The following is a 16,279-nucleotide window of genomic DNA, read 5'->3' as shown; positions in this document are numbered from 1 at the left end:
TAGTCATGATAAAGTCCTGGAGTTAGCATGGTCGTTCTTCAGGTAATTAACTTTGCACAACTAGGTGACAGCTCATCCATGCATGTATAATGGACCTTGCTAGTAGTTTAGTAATACTCATGACAAGCCTCCCCACAGTACTTGAAATTACGATGTGATCATCGATAAAGAAAACATTTGAGGAATAACTTTCAGTTGTGCACGTACGTGACCGTTCATCACACTTAGAGCTTGTTTGGGGCTGCTCTGCTCCTTAAAATTTAGCTCCGCTTCAAAAAACACAAGCCAAATGGGGTAACTCCACGATATGCGGCTCCGCAAAAAAAGTAGAATCTGGGGTACAACTCCCAAATTTTTATGAAGCTTTTCAGGGGGTGCTCCAAAAAAATCTAGAAGCTGGAGTTGGGGGAAAATTACCCCCCACTGCCACCAGTAAGTGGATACCCCTTCGTTTCTCCACCCATCAACCAATCAAATAGATCCTTTACACCAAATTTCTCATTCTTGAAGCTGGAGCTACATGGAAGCCAAACATTCTCTTCGGTAGTGCTACAACTTCTGTATGAAACTGCTCCAAAGTGAATTTGGTGGAGTGAAGCCGATTTTGGTGAAGCGGAGCAGTCCCAAACAAGCCCTTAGTAGTGCCAAGGCAGGCACTCGGAGGAGATAAGGATTGATGCGCTAACTCTGGAGACCAATTATAGATCTTTACCTAGTTCGGTTGAAGATAAGATAACATCGTACCACATTGAAGATTTTGTTGTACCCGACAACGTTACTCAAACTCTAACTCTAGGGCAAAACCCCTTGATCTAGCCTCATTTGTTGGATCATGTAATGAAGGCGTTCGTGCACTATTCCCTTTCTAGAGGGTGTTGCTATTAAAGAAACTTTCTCACAGTCCCGGTGTTGCCAATGGCGGTGGTTAATGTTATGATTTGCTGTAGTAAACCGTTGATGGCTTCAACGGAGTCATATCTTTTTCTGTACCCCCTCCGTCTGAAAATACTTGTTGGAGAAATGGATGTATCCAGATGCATTTTAGTTCTAGATACATCCATTTTTTACCTATTTCTCCGACAAGTATTTTTGGACGGAGGGAGTATATACTAGGACAATACTCATGCGTTCCAACGAGATATAAATATTCTAGTATGTTATCTTGTGATTTACTTGCCCATATTAATGTGATTGTGTAAATAAATGTTTATCAAATCCTGCCCGTGATTTACCCTATATTTTGATGAGAAGTTTGGTAAGTAAATTGAAGTGGAATTGGTTTAGAAGGTTAGTAAATTAAGGTGATTGATTATCATACGGGGAAGGTTGGAAGAAGGGGTGATAATAAGAAAAGTGAAACATGGAACCTTACATTCTTCTTTTTAAGTAGTAGAGATAGTTTATTTGTGTACACTGCAATATCTCGACTAGCTCTGAACATTGTGATTTTGCAAATATCAGGTTTACCTGGTATCAACTTGATAATATATATTAACTTTTATCGGAAGAAAAGATAATCAAAGCCTCAGAGCATCAAAGTTAATGTGTACTCAAAGTTTATCTAATTATGTAAGTGGAAATTGCAAGATTGCAAGAAGTTTATATTAGCGTGTGCTAATGTATCAAATGAGTGAAACAAGAGAAATATCATGACGTAGAACTCGACTGCCAAATGACAGCATTATTTAAGCGGAAATTGCAAGATTACACTATGATTTGACAAGGTCTCAGTATTTACTATGGGGAATTTTTCACACGTTTCTCAAATAATTACTGGCATAGCCTCCGTCCACCTCCTAGCTTGATGTACCTCCATCCTAGCTAGCTGCATAGATTCCATGTCTAGAAACCATTGCACATCCCTTCATGTAAGTCGCTGCCGACACTATCTTCTTCCTCTCCCCTAGCGCCACTATATTTCGCAAATTAGACACGTTCAACCCCCGAGCTAGCCATGGACGAAAGCTCAGTTGGGCGGTTATTCAAACTTCTTACTGAAGATGGTGTTTGTCAGACCATGCCGCGCAATAAATATCTAGGCCAAAAGGTGGTGTCTCAGACATATTGAAAACCTGTCGACTCACACTTTTGGCTGGCCTAATGGCGGCAAAGAAACAACTCTCTCACTTTGGGTCTTCCGCGATAAAGGATGGGTAGGAGATTCGTTTCTAGGAAGACATCTGGCTAGGCAACGCCAGTCTCTGAGAACAATATCCAACCTTGTACAACATTGCTCGCGATAAGAACTATACTATTGCACAGGTGCTCAGCTCATCCCGGGCGAATATTTCGTTCAGGTGGGATTTGGTTGGCGCCCGAGTTATTTCATGGCATAATCTCTTATCCCGTTTGGATCTGATTAACCTGACGCAAGGCCGTGATGTGTTTCGCTAGAACTTTACTACATCGGAGTCTTTCATGGTAGAATCTATGTGCGCTCACGCATTCTGAGTTACCGCTGAGCAATAACAAGAAACTCTGGAAGACAAAGTTTCCACTAAAAGTTAAATTATTCATGTGGTATGTTCGTAGAGGTGTTGTGCTAACCAAAGACAACCTCGGACGACGCAACTGACCAGGAAGTAAGAAGTGTGGTTTTCGTACTCATGACGAGACAATCAAACACCTCTTTTTTCAATGCAAGTTTGCGCGTTCTACATGATCAGTCATCTAAATAGCGTCGAATTTGTATCGGTCCACAAATGTTGCCAATATTTTTTGTCATTGGTTGAACGGTATTTCAAATAGGTTGAAAAGGCTAATAAGGGTGGGAGCGTACGCCTTACTATGGTCGCTTTGGCTATGTAAAAACGATTTGGTTTTTAATGACAAAAATGCTTCTCCTATGCAGGTTATTTTCCGTTGTATGCACTTGCTTCATATGTGGTCTATGCTACAATGAGCGGAGTACCAACCGCTATTTAAGGTCGTGTGTACGCGATTGGAGCAGGTGGCTACAGAGGTTTTTACCCAACATGGATGGCAGCATAATCTTCGGATCGGTCCACCAGCCGTTTTGACATAGACATAGTATCGGTCTATAGGACTCTACTGTTGCCGAATTGTTTTCTTCTTCTTCTTTTTTGTCAGATTTTTGGTGTTTGCTGTGTGCATCCTAGTTATGCAGAGGCCAGCGATACTTTAAGTGCTTTATATCGGCTTGATGCTACATTTTGAAATAATAAAAGCGCCATTTATCAGAAAAAAAGCTCAATTGAGCAAGGGAAACTGGGGAAGTTGCCAGTTATGAAACTGGAGAAAAAAATACTCCCGCTGTAAAGAAATATAAAAGTGTTTAGATCAAGTGATCTAAACACTTTTATAAACACTTTTATATTTCTTTAGGGGGGAGTACATGGGATCTCCATTACAAAATTCCTAGCACCACAATCATATTTGTTATGGAACTCATTCATATGATTCTGGAGCACTTTAACCATCACCATCCTGCGTAGCAGGCGAAATATGCCCGTGACACGGGTGACTCCTATGTCGATTGTGTGTGTTTCTTGTTACAATCATAGGGCAGGAATGGTACTTTGGTAGCTTCTTGCAGCATGAGGGGAGGCCAGTGACAGCAGAAGATAACATAGTGAGTATACAGGGGTAAAAGGCTGCAACGGGATCGCTGGAGGATCTGCCAAGTCAGGGCTGTTTGCAGACGCCGAACGTGCAAGTGATTCTCCTTGTTTGCTTTACCCATTTCCTATTTCTGAAGCACAGACAGTACTTTGTTTTGCAGCAGTATTTTCATTATTCATCCGTGTTACACTTCGTGGCTCAGTAGTGCTTCTTCTCGGATTCCAAGTAGTATCTCATGTAGAGTTAAATGACATCGATCGCTTCCGTTCACATATGCCAATCAGTCCATAGTTGAAGAGGTAGGTTTAGAGTTTTGCGTGGGTGGCTAACATCCAGCCTCACGTCTCTTTATATAGATGATCATAATACAATTACATAGTATACAAATACGTGTACATCTACAATATGCTAGACCTTATTTTACATGCCCCCTCAAATACATACATGATTTAGATTGGTTCTAAAATAAACGGTTTAGCATCTGTCGAGTAGCGGGTTTAGTAAATACATCCGCTAACTGATCATCAGTTGAGATAAACTTGACTTCTAGTTTACCAACAGCTACTCGTTCCCGCACAAAATGAAAATCAATCTCAATGTATTTGGTCCGAGCATGAAACACTGGATTCGCCGTCAGGTAAGTTGCCCCTAAGTTATCACACCACAATATGGGTGTGCGCTGCCGTGTGACTCCAAGTTCTGTGAGAACTGTATCTATCCAAATGACTTCAGCCGCGCCATTGGCCAATGCCTTATACTCTGCCTCGGTGCTAGACCTCGAGACTTTAGGCTTCTTCTTGGAACTCCAAGGCATAAGATTGGGTCCATAAAATATAGCAAAGCCACTAGTAGAACGCCTGTCATCAACACAGTCTGTCGAGTCTGCATCGGTGAATACACTGACTCCAGTAAATCTGGACTTACGAATCCATAGTCCCGTGTCTAGCGTACCTTTGACATACCTTAGAATACGCTTAACTGCTTTCCAATGAACCTCCGTAGGTTGAGACAGGAACTGGCACACTTTGTTCACGGCAAAGGAGATATCTGGACGAGTGAGTGTCAGATACTGAAGTGCTCCAACTACACCACGATACCTGAAAGAGTCATCAGTACTCAGCAATGCACCACTGTGACGCGAAAGGCTCTCGGATGTAGCAAGTGGAGTGGAAGTGGACTTGCAGTTCTCCATGTTGACGCGATGAAGGAGATCAAGTGCATACTTCTTCTGTGTCAATATCATGCCCCCGGAATGAAAGGACGCTTCCAAACCAAGGAAGTACTCCAACCGGACCAAGTCTTTGATGGGAAAACTCGCAGACAAGGACAAGGCGATCCACCACAGTAGGTGTAGAACCATCAATCACAATATTATCAATATACACCAGCATGTATATTTGAATAGCACCATGTGAAAAGATGAACAGGGAGGCATCTGCCTTGGAGGGAACAAAACCAAGCTGTGAGAGCCGCTGACTAAACTGAGCATACCAGGCACGCGGCGACTGTTTGAGCCCGTAGATGGACCTCTGGAGTTTGCAAACATGAGAGGGATAACGAGCATCCTCAAAACCAGGGGGATGCTGCATGTAGACATCTTCGGCCAGAAAACCATGGAGAAAAGCATTACTCACATCAATCTGTCGAAGACTCCACCCGCGGGAGATGGCGAGAGAGAGGACCAGATGAACCGTGCCAGGCTTCACCACGGGGCTGAAAGTATCTCCATAGTCGATCCCTTGCCGTTGAGTAAAACCACGAGCAACAAGGCGAGCTTTATGCTTGTCAACCGAACCATCCGGACGATACTTGGTCTTAAAGATCCACTTGCAGCTCACAACATTAACACCAGGAGGCCGAGGCACCAACACCCATGTGTTCGTGTGACAAAGAGCAACAAATTCCACAGACATGGCGGCACGCCAAGCCAGTTCACCAAGAGCATCACGATGAGTAGTGGGTGCGACAAAGAATGCACGCCGACGAGTGTCGTACCACACCATGCCATCCGTGTATGTCTTGGCCTTACGCGTATGATCGCGGTGACGAGTGACCATGGTGTGCCCGGGAGCTGCATCGTCGGTAAATGGTGGCGGCGACGATGGAGACCCGACCAGTGGTGTCGCGGCTGAACCATTGTCAACAACAGGCGACACGGGCCGGGGAGACGCGTCGGGCTGGGCCGAACCAGGCGACGAGGGGGAGCCAGGCGGGGACAACAGCCCAGGGGACGCGACTGGCAACCCGGCGGCGCCCGACGCAGGTGAGGCAGGCTGGGCCGACCCAGGCGAGACGGGGGACGCAGCGGGCGACCCAGTCGAGCCCGCGGTCGTGCCAGCGGGCGAGGCCGACGGGGCCGTAGACGCGCCAGCGGGCAAGGCCGACGAGGCAGCCTCGGGAGACGGGGCATGCACGTCGGGGCCATGCACGTCGATCACGCCGGTGGATGCAGGTGCGGCGACGGTTTCGTGGGAAGAAATTAGAGCAGCATCTGCAGAAAACAAGTCAGGTGACATATATGACAGGTTGTATTTCCACACATGGAGATACGAAACTGGTTCATTAGATAGAAAAGTGAGGGCATGCTCAATAGAAGCAATATCAACTGAGACACCCGGGCTGGAGTAAGGGAAAACTGACTCGTCGAAAACAACATCACGAGAAATGTAGATCCTACCGAAGGTGCGATCATGACACTTATAACCCTTATGCAGAGGACTATAACCAAGAAAAACACACATCTTGGAGCGGAACTCCAGCTTGTGAGCATTATACTTGCGGAGACTAGGCCAACAAGCACACCCAAAAATCCTAAGAGAGGAATAATTGGGCTGAACATGAAATAGACGGAACAGGGGTGTGTCCTTGTTGAGAACCGGAGTGGGCATACGGTTGATGAGATAACATGCCGTAAGAAAGGCCTCATCCCAAAACCGGAGTGGGAGAGATGAATGCGCCAATAAGGCGAGGCCGGTCTCGACCAAGTGATAGTGTGTGCGCTTGGCAATACCATTCTGCTAAGACGTATGTGGACACGACACACGGTAGGAGATGCCCGTGCGTTGAAAGTAGCGATGAAGCTTGTGGTATTCACCACCCCAGTCAGACTGAACGGCCTTGATTTTGCAATCCAAAAGGCGTTCGACATGAGCCTAGAAGTTATAGAAGACTTGCTCAACATCAGACTTATGTTTAAGCAAATAAATCCAAGTGAAGCGCGTGTAGTCATCAACAAAACTAACATAATACTTGTACCCCCCCGAAGACGCAATAGCGGGACCCCAAACATCTGAATGAGTTAATTCAAGAGGTATAGTAGTGACATGATAAGACGTAGAATACGGTAGTTGATGACTCTTAGCACGTTGAGATGCATCACACACTAATGGTGAATTATTTGAACTAGAACAAGGAAGGTCATGGCTCCGAACAATGGAGGTGACCACATTATTGGTAGGCTGACCTAGACGTTGATGCCATTGTGACGACGAAACGCGGACACTAGATGAAGCATGGCGAGATGACGAGGACGATGCACGACCAAAGGGAATCAGGTAGACCCCCCCCCCCCCGTGACTGCTACCTTGAAGAATGACGCGCCTGGTTGCTTTGTCCTTAACAAAGAAAAGACGATGGTGAAACTCAACAAACACGTCATTATCACAAACAAGATGGTAGACAGAAAGGAGATGCTCTCTGATGTGTGGAACATGAAGGATGTTGCATAGTTTAAGAGATGATCCGGGTAAACGGGAATGACCAATGTGTGAACTAGACAAACCTGCACCATTGGCCACCTGAACCTGGTCCTTGCCATCATAGCGCTCGTGAACCTGGAGGCGTTCCAGATCACTCGTCAGGTGATCCGTAGCCCCGGTGTTTAGTACCCAAGGATAGTCGACGGTGTTGGTGGAGGCCGAGTTGGCGGAGTGAGTGTTGTGGTACTGGTCATAGCGCTTGCGACAATCATCGGCCTCATGCCCCCAGTTTTTACAAATTTGACACTGGGGGCGCCAGCGATTGTTGCGATAGCCACCACCGCCGTTGTTGCCGCTGTTACCCCCGCCACTTTGCCGACCATTGCCGGCGTAGGAGGGTTTGCGGTCGCGGCCACCATCGGGGCCGCCATTGCCGCCTTGGCCGCCGTGCCCGGGCTGGCCGTTGCCATCGGCCGAGCGGCCCCCACCCTCCGAGGTGTAGGGCTTCGAGTAGGGAGCACGTCCACCCTGGCCGTAGGGGCCGGAACGAGTCACGGCGTTGGCGGAGGGAGTCCACCCCTCCGATGCACTTTGCTGAGCCTGCAACACTTTGAACGACAGGACAAGCGAGTAGAAGCTGGAGTAGGGCATAGGTGCGTTACTCACACCCAGGGAGGCGGCGATGGAGTTGTAAGCGGAGCCGAGTCCGGTGAGAATGTGATCAATGACTGATCATCACGAATCAGAGAGCCGGCGGTAGCCATGGTGTCGGCGAGGGCCTTCATCTTGTGCATGTACTCAGCTGCGGACATCTCCTCCTTCCGCAATGTCTGGAGTTGACGCCGGATGTGACAGACGTTGGCGCAACTCTGCGCGCCGTACATGGCACCGACGGTCGTCCATACCGCCTGCGTTGTCTCGCAGCTGATGAGTTGACAGGGGATGTCCTCCTCCATGGAGGTAAGAAGGAGGCCCTTGACCTTCTGATCCTGAGTCCACCAATGATGGTACACCGGATTAGTGGTGGTCGTAGCGGCGTCACCAGTCCCAACGACGATGGTCTTGTCGGGTGCCACCATGGTGCCGTCCAGGTAGCCATGGAGGTTGGCGCCGGCTAAGACGGTGCCTGAGGGAGTCCTGGATTAGGGGGTATCCGGACAACCGGACTATATACTTTGGCCGGACTGTTGGACTATGAAGATGCAAGACTCAAGACTTTGTCCCGTGTCCGGATGTGACTCTCCTTTGCGTGGAAGACAAGCTTGGCGATTCGGATATTATGTTTCCTTCCTTGTAACCGACTCCATGTAAACCCTAGCCCTCTCCGGTGTCTATATAAACCGAAGAGTTCGGTCCGTATGAGGACGATCACAACATTCATAATCATCATAGGCTAGCTTCTAGGATTTAGCCTCTACGATCTCGTGGTAGATCAACTCTTGTAATACTCATATCATCAATATCAATCAAGCAGGAAGTAGGGTTTTACCTCCATCGAGAGGGCCCGAACCTGGGTAAACATTGTGTCCCTTGCCTCCTGTTACCATTGGCCTTAGACGCACAGATCGGGACCTCCTACCCGAGATCCGCCGATTTTGACACCGACATTGGTGCTTTCATTGAGAGTTCCTATGTGCCATCGCTGCAAGGCTCGATGGCCCATCTCGTTGTCAAGAACAACATCACCTCTAGGGGAGCTCTGGCTGTAGGCCAAACTCTCCGACTAGGTGGCTTCATTATGGCCGCCCAATCGGCTGTCGCGCCAACGATGACCTCTCGGGTCATCACGAATAGCCTCCACATCAATTCGGAACTTGCCGAACAGATGGATCCAATAGAGCTCTCTTCCCTTAATGAGCTCTTAGATTGCATTGCCGCCTTGGGAGTCGCTACAGACTATGATCGGATTGGGCTTAAACCCGACTAGAGGGACATTAAATCCCCGCCGGTCGCCCATGAGATAGCGGTAGTGGAGGAACCACATACGGACCGTCCCTCTATTCTGAGGACGAACTATGTCCGGATCACCAAGCTCTCTGAGCCGGATACCCGTCCGCGGGAGGAAACAACCTAGATCCCGAGCTTAGAATCGGGCAATGGGTCACGGAAATCAGGCAACATCCTAGAACCCGAGCCATCAAGCCCGGGAGTTCCCTTGCCCCAGGGCGTTAGATCGGATCAGAATCTAGATTCAGCTACACCCACCCACCCAGACTTAAACCGTCTCTCCCACATCAGACAAGAGCCACAAGAGACAGTACATCGTTACTGGGCCAGATTCCTCCTTGTAATAAACAAGGTCAAGGACTGTCGCGAGGAGGACGCAATTTCAATTTTTTGCAAAAATTGCACGAACAAAGGAATCCTTAATGCTATAAGTCGCCGTGACATAGTGCACTTTGCTGACTTAGCAGCCATAGTACAGAAGTACTATGCGATGGAAAGTACCTGGAAATCCCAAACAAAATTTTGGGATAGTCCGGCTCTCACCAAAAGCTTTGTCCGAACTAAACGGGCAAACTCTCGTAAGTCAGCCGATCCAATCACCAAGAAACCAAAGCCCACCCCAGGGCGTGGAACCGTATTGGAAGAATGGCTCAATGGGTAGAATGTCTCAATGGGCCATGCAAACTCCACAGCTCGATGGACACTACACCAACACATAGCCTTAGAGCATGTTGAATACTCCGGCAGGTAGCAAAAAGTGGCGAGGATCTTCTTGAAAGCCATAAAGCAGAACAACATCCCGCCAAAGAAAACAATACGGTACTAACAATCTTCGAGACTTTCGCCTCAAATAATAGGTGCAAGCAAGCCCATCGAAATCTTGCCGAAATTTACCGTGTGGCAAAAATAAACCCGTGGAACGACACTGCTATAACTTTTAGTGCCAGTGACGAACCCCAATTCCAGACAGTCCGGGCACCTGCCGCATTGGTCCTTAGCCCAATCGTGGATGGCTTGTGGCTCACTGAAGTACTCATGGATGGCGGAAGTGGACTAAACTTGATCTATGAAGAAACACTCCGCAAGATGGAAATGGACAAAAGTCGCATTGAGCAGAGCGGCACCACCTTCAAGGGAATCATCCCTAGTCGGGAGGCACGGTGTTCGGGAAAAATCACACTCGATTTAGTATTCGGCACCCCGGAGAATTACAGGTCCGAAGAAATCACATTCCAAGTGGCTCCTTTCAGCAGCGGATACCACACCCTTTTAGGGCGGGACGCATTCACAAGCTTTCAAGCTATACCCCATTACAGATACATGAAGCTTAAAATACCCGGACCCAATGGAATCATCACTCTAGCCAGTGACTCAGACGTCGCACTCCGCACCGAAAACGAAACTGCAGCACTCGCCCTCGAGGCATTATCTGAAGCCCTAGCGGCCGTAGAACTAACAACGCTGCGCACCACAGTGGACAGGGATGACGTGATACTCGACAAACGATCCAAGTCCACATCATTTAAACCCGCAGACGAGATAGTCAAATTCCAGGTCCATCCAACGGACCCCACGAAGACAGCTTCCACCGGGACACAACTGAGTCCCACAATGGACGCCGCACTATGCAAATTCCTACGCGAGAATTGGGACATTTTCGCCTTGCATCCTTCTGACATGCTGGGCATCCCAGGCGAGTTGGCCGAACACAGCCTCAACATACTGAAAGGATACAAGCCAATCAAACAGACTCTTAGGCGCTTTTCAGAGCCTAAACGCCAAGCCATGGGAGAAGAGCTAGCCAAGCTACTTGAGGCCGGATTCATCAGAGATATCAAGCAACTGGACTGGCTGGCAAACTCGGTAATGGTACCGAAGAAGGACAAATCCTGGCGCCTATGCGTAGACTTCAAAGACCTCAATAAGGCTTGCCCCAAGGATCCCTCCCCCCTCCCTCACATCGACCAAATCATCGACGCCACCGCAGGACACGACTCACTGTGTTTCCTCGACGCATACTCTGGATACCATCAAATAAAAATGGCAGAGTCCGACCAAGCTGCAACGGCCTTTATAACGCCATATGGTCCTTTCCGCTTCAACACTATGCCTTTCGGACTTAAAAATGCCGACGCAACCTATCAACGCATGATTCAAACATGCCTGGAGAAGCAAATCGGCAAAACAGTGGAGGCATACATGGATGACGTGGTCATAAAAACAAGACATGTCGAAACCCTAATAGATGACTTGAGGCTTATGTTCGATAACCTCCGGACATACGACATCAAGCTAAACCCAGAAAAATGTGTTTTCGGCGTACCCTCCGGAAAGTTGCTCGGCTTCACTATTTCCAATAGAGGAATTGAAGCGAATCTGGCAAAAATCCGAGCTTTGTCGCAGTTGGCTATCCCAACAGACCTCAAGCATATCCAAAAACTAGCTGGGTGCGTGGCTGCCCTAAGCCGCTTTATCTCCCGATTAGGAGAAAAGGCATTACCTCTTTATCGCCTTCTTCGGCGCACCGAGCACTTCGTATGGACGGATGCAGCCGGGGCCGGACTGGACAAAATAAAGACCTTATTGGCCAGTAATCCAGTCCTAACAGCGCCAAATATTGGCGAACCTATGCTATTGTACATAGCTACAACACATCAGGTTGTAAGCGCAGTGCTCGTCGTCGAACGAGAGGCTGACGGATACAAATTCCCGCTCCAAAAGCCGGTGTATTACATATCTACGGTCCTCACCCCATGCAAATCCCGATACCCACACTATCAAAAGATAGCATACACGGTCTTCATGGCATCCCGTAAGCTACGACACTACTTTCAAGAGTGTTCAATCACGGTGGCCTTCGAAGTACCACTCAACGACATAATAAATAACCGCGATGCTATAGGCCGGATTGCTAAATGGGCCATCGAGCTCCTTCTGTTTGACATAACATACAAACTACGGCGGGCCATTAAGTCGCAAGTACTGGCTGACTTTGTCGCCGAATGGACAGAAGCCGAACTCCCTAAAGAGTACGACGCGTACTCCAATTGGATCATGCACTTCGACGGCTCTAAAATGCTAGCCGGATTGGGAGCAGGCGTAGTCCCGACGTCTCCCACCGGAGACATGGTCCAATACGTACTCCAAATATTATACACAGACTCCAACAACGTAGCCGAATATGAGGCTCTGTTGCATGGTCTTCGGATGGCAGTCTCTATGGGCATTCAACGCCTGGAGGTGCGCGGGGATTCAAACCTAGCAATATCACAAATAAACGGAGACTTTGATGCCAAGGATCCGAAAATGGTGGCCTATCAAAATGCCATCCTCAAAATGTCAGCTCGATTCGAGGGGCTCGAATTCCACCATGTGGCTCGAGAAAACAACCAAGCGGGGGATATCCTCGCCCGCATCGGCACTAAAAGCGACCCTGTCCCGCCTAACATATTCTTGGAAAGGCTGTTCAAACCATCCGTGGTATGGGAAGGGGAGTCCAGCAAAACTAGCATGGACCCGAATACACCCCAGACTCTGAACCATCAGACGTAATCGGAGGCTCCGCCACCGAAATAACACCTTCGACCCACGAAATCATGGCTGTAATTGCCCCGTGGACCGAGCCTTTCTTGGCCTACCTAAACAGGCAGGAGCTCCCCGAGGACCAAAATGAAGCACGTTGCGTGCGGTGTTCCAAAGCCTACAAGGTCCAAGAGGGGGAACTCTATAAGAAAAGCGCAACTGGAGTGCTCCAACGATGCATCTCTGAAGAGGAAGGGCGGCAGCTCTTGGCTGAAATCCATGCCGGTCTAGGCGGACACCATGCTGCGGCTCGGGCACTTGTCAGCAAGGCATTTCGCACAGGCTTTTATTGGCCTACAACCCTAGCAGACGCACAAGACCTTGTTCAACACTGCGTCGGTTGCCAGCTCTTGGCCAATCAGAGCCACATGCCCCCTACCGCTCTCCAAACAATCCCCATCACTTGGCCCTTCGCGGTCTGGGGGCTGGATATGGTTGGACCCCTTAAAGGGGGAAGCCATAAGAAAAAATACTTGTTGGTCATGGTGGACAAGTTCACCAAATGGATAGAAGCCAAACCAGTCAAAACGGCCGAATCTGGACCAGTGATAGACTTCATATTCTGGGTCGTACACCGATACGGCGTCCCTCATAGCATCATCACTAACAATGGCTCAAACTTCACAGCCGACGAAGTGAAAACCTGGTGCGGCAACATGGGCATTAAGCTCGACTACGCCTCCGTCTACCATCCCCAAACAAACGGCCAGGTAGAACATGCAAACAGTCTCATCATGAGCGGCATCAAACCCAGACTAGTGCGTTCCTTGACAGGATCGGAAACACACTGTGTCGAGGAGCTCGACTCCGTACTCTGGGGGCTGTGGACCACGCCGAATTGCACCACCTGATACACACCATTCTTTATTGTATACGGCGCAGAAGCAGTATTACCCTGTGATATAATACATGATTCACCTTGCATATGCATGTACGAAGAGAAGGAAGCCGAGCTCGACCGGCAGGACAACTTAGATGCCCTGGAGGAGGAGCGCAACGTCACAAAGGCCCGTTCTGCATTCTATCAGCAGCAGGCTCGACGGTACGAAAGCAGAGAAGTGCAGGCCAAAACTTATAATGTTGGCAAACTCGTTCTATGCCTACCGGAGAAGAAGAAGGACAAGCTCAAACCTAAGTGGGAGGGTCCCTTTGTTATTGACAAAGTTCTCACTGGAGGAGCGTACCGCTTACGTAATGCATCCGACAATAGACTCGAGCCAAAACCATGGAACGCGGCCAGACTCCGGAGATACTACGCCTAACGCCGAACCGAGTGTTCGTCTCCTTACCACTCCTCTTTCATTATGTTCCTCCCCTTTTTTCCTTTCTCGTTCTTTTTCTTCTTCACACAAATTACTCAATATAGTGCGGATGCTCGGATCGCTCCGACCGCACTATGTGTGTAAGTTATACCTAGGGACTTCCTACACGGAAGCTAAATATAATTGCTTCCATGGCTTCTCGCCTATCACATATGCGTTCTTTCTCCATATGTGCCTTTTCTTCACCATTATATGCATCGATATGACTTAAGATGTGGCCATGCTGGGTTGCCTGGCTCTTGTATTTATGCCCTACGTTCCCATTAATTCGGCTAGGGCATAAGGGGAGCACCTCTGCGATTGTTACTACCGGTTGAGCCGGATGTGTACCTCAGACTGGGTGAAGCCGAAAGCTAGCGTTCTTAAGGGAATATTCGGTCGGTGGACAAAAGATGTTCTTTTTTTTCGTTTATAACAATGTGAACCCCCAGAAGTTTTTTTATTATCCTGCATCTCTGTTTGCAGTCTGGACATGTATATTGATGCATGCGCACCTAGGGAAAGGAACCCCTAACGAAACTATCTCCCTGGAAGATGTTTCTTACTATCCATGTAATATAACATAACTAGTTGGGTACTTGTCTGTTCAAGCACTTATGACCCCTACGCCTGGTTTCCACGCATACCCCGGTTCTGCATAACTGAGCGGGTATTCGGATACACCCCAGACTGTCGGATCCGGGGGCTGAAGCGAAAAGGTCCGCCATGACAAATGATTTTAATCCGGCTAGGGACTACATATGTCCATTGAATTACATAGTCACTTGGACTGACTATATTCTTCCTCTATACCATCCAATAGGCTATCTAGCTTACAATCCTGTTGGGAATACTTTGCGGCTAACGCTAACAGGTCATACACTAGACTCACGGGAATTTCTTGCCCATCTGGCCCCGCCAGTCCGACTTCGGCCATATGGTTTGGGTCCAGCTTGGTGTAGCGCGTCATCACCATAGCCCAGGATTCTCTTGCACCTTGCCGGCAGGCTGACATCTTCCACAATCGGAAGCACCGCCGTGCTCCTTGGAGCACATCCACGAGCTCCCCCATGCCATTTGGCAGGGAAATGGATGGCCACAAGGCCTGGGCAATACCCTGCATCACCTGCCGAGCTCGCTTGTGCAGTTGTGAGAGGTCTTACAGTAGATCATCTGCGGATGCGGGCATCTCCTCTTCAGGACGGCCCGTCAGCATACCTATAGATACAAACTCTGTCAATATGCTTCCTCGCCGAGCTATACTACAGTTCATCTAGGCACTTACCATAAATGCCACGACGAAGCCTTCTGTTCTCCTTCACGGAGTCTGCCAGCTGAGCGCGAACATCTCCTAATTCAACGCCCAGCCGGACATTGGCATCTTGAAGATTGTTCTTCTCATGCCTAACCTGCGTAAGGATACGCTTGCCAGCTTTTAGCTGCCTTTGGAGATGTGACTCATCACCTCCTACGACCTCCGGATTCACCCCGGGATTGTCTGCAGAATTTTCTGTTAGACCTATCACACAAGCCACTTACTAACTGGTACACTTCCAAATTGAGACTAATGTTACCAAATGAGGCCTTCTGGGATTCCTCTAGCTTGGCAACCGTGGCCCTCAGCTGGGTCTTGCACTCCTCCAGCTCTCGAGACAATTGTTCATTCTTCTGTACAAGGACCTGTGCACAAATTGATCCTTAAAATAGTTGTTCCAACCGTTTCAAGTATCAGGGGCTACTGCTATACATGCCTATCAAATTTTCTTACCCGTATGTCTTTGGCATACTGATCCATCACACGAGCAAGCCCGCCTTGAGCAGCCCCGATATATGCATCTCCCGAATTGAAGGCATTAAATGCCTCTTCGGAAAAGATGTTGTTGCAAAGTACGGCCCGTCGACGCCGGTGATTCATAGCACTCTCTACTTTGGAATTCGTGGCGGAGAGCATGTCCGCATCCTCTGTCAGAGGACAATTCGGCATCGGCCCCATGTCCGCCTCCTCCCTCGAAGCCGGTTCTGGAATCTGGCTGGTGGAGGCGTGATTGGCAGGATCTCCGGATGTAGTCTGGCTACTCCTCTTTCTGTTAGAGTGGGTTTTTACCATACCTCTGTAGTGGCGTTTCGGCCCTAACCGCCTTCCTCTTAAACCTGCCTGATTCAGACGCC

This window comes from Triticum dicoccoides, chromosome 7B (genome assembly GCF_002162155.2).
Source record: "Triticum dicoccoides isolate Atlit2015 ecotype Zavitan chromosome 7B, WEW_v2.0, whole genome shotgun sequence".
NCBI classification, from domain to species: domain Eukaryota; kingdom Viridiplantae; phylum Streptophyta; class Magnoliopsida; order Poales; family Poaceae; genus Triticum; species Triticum dicoccoides.
Note: the sequence above shows the minus strand (reverse complement) of the source record.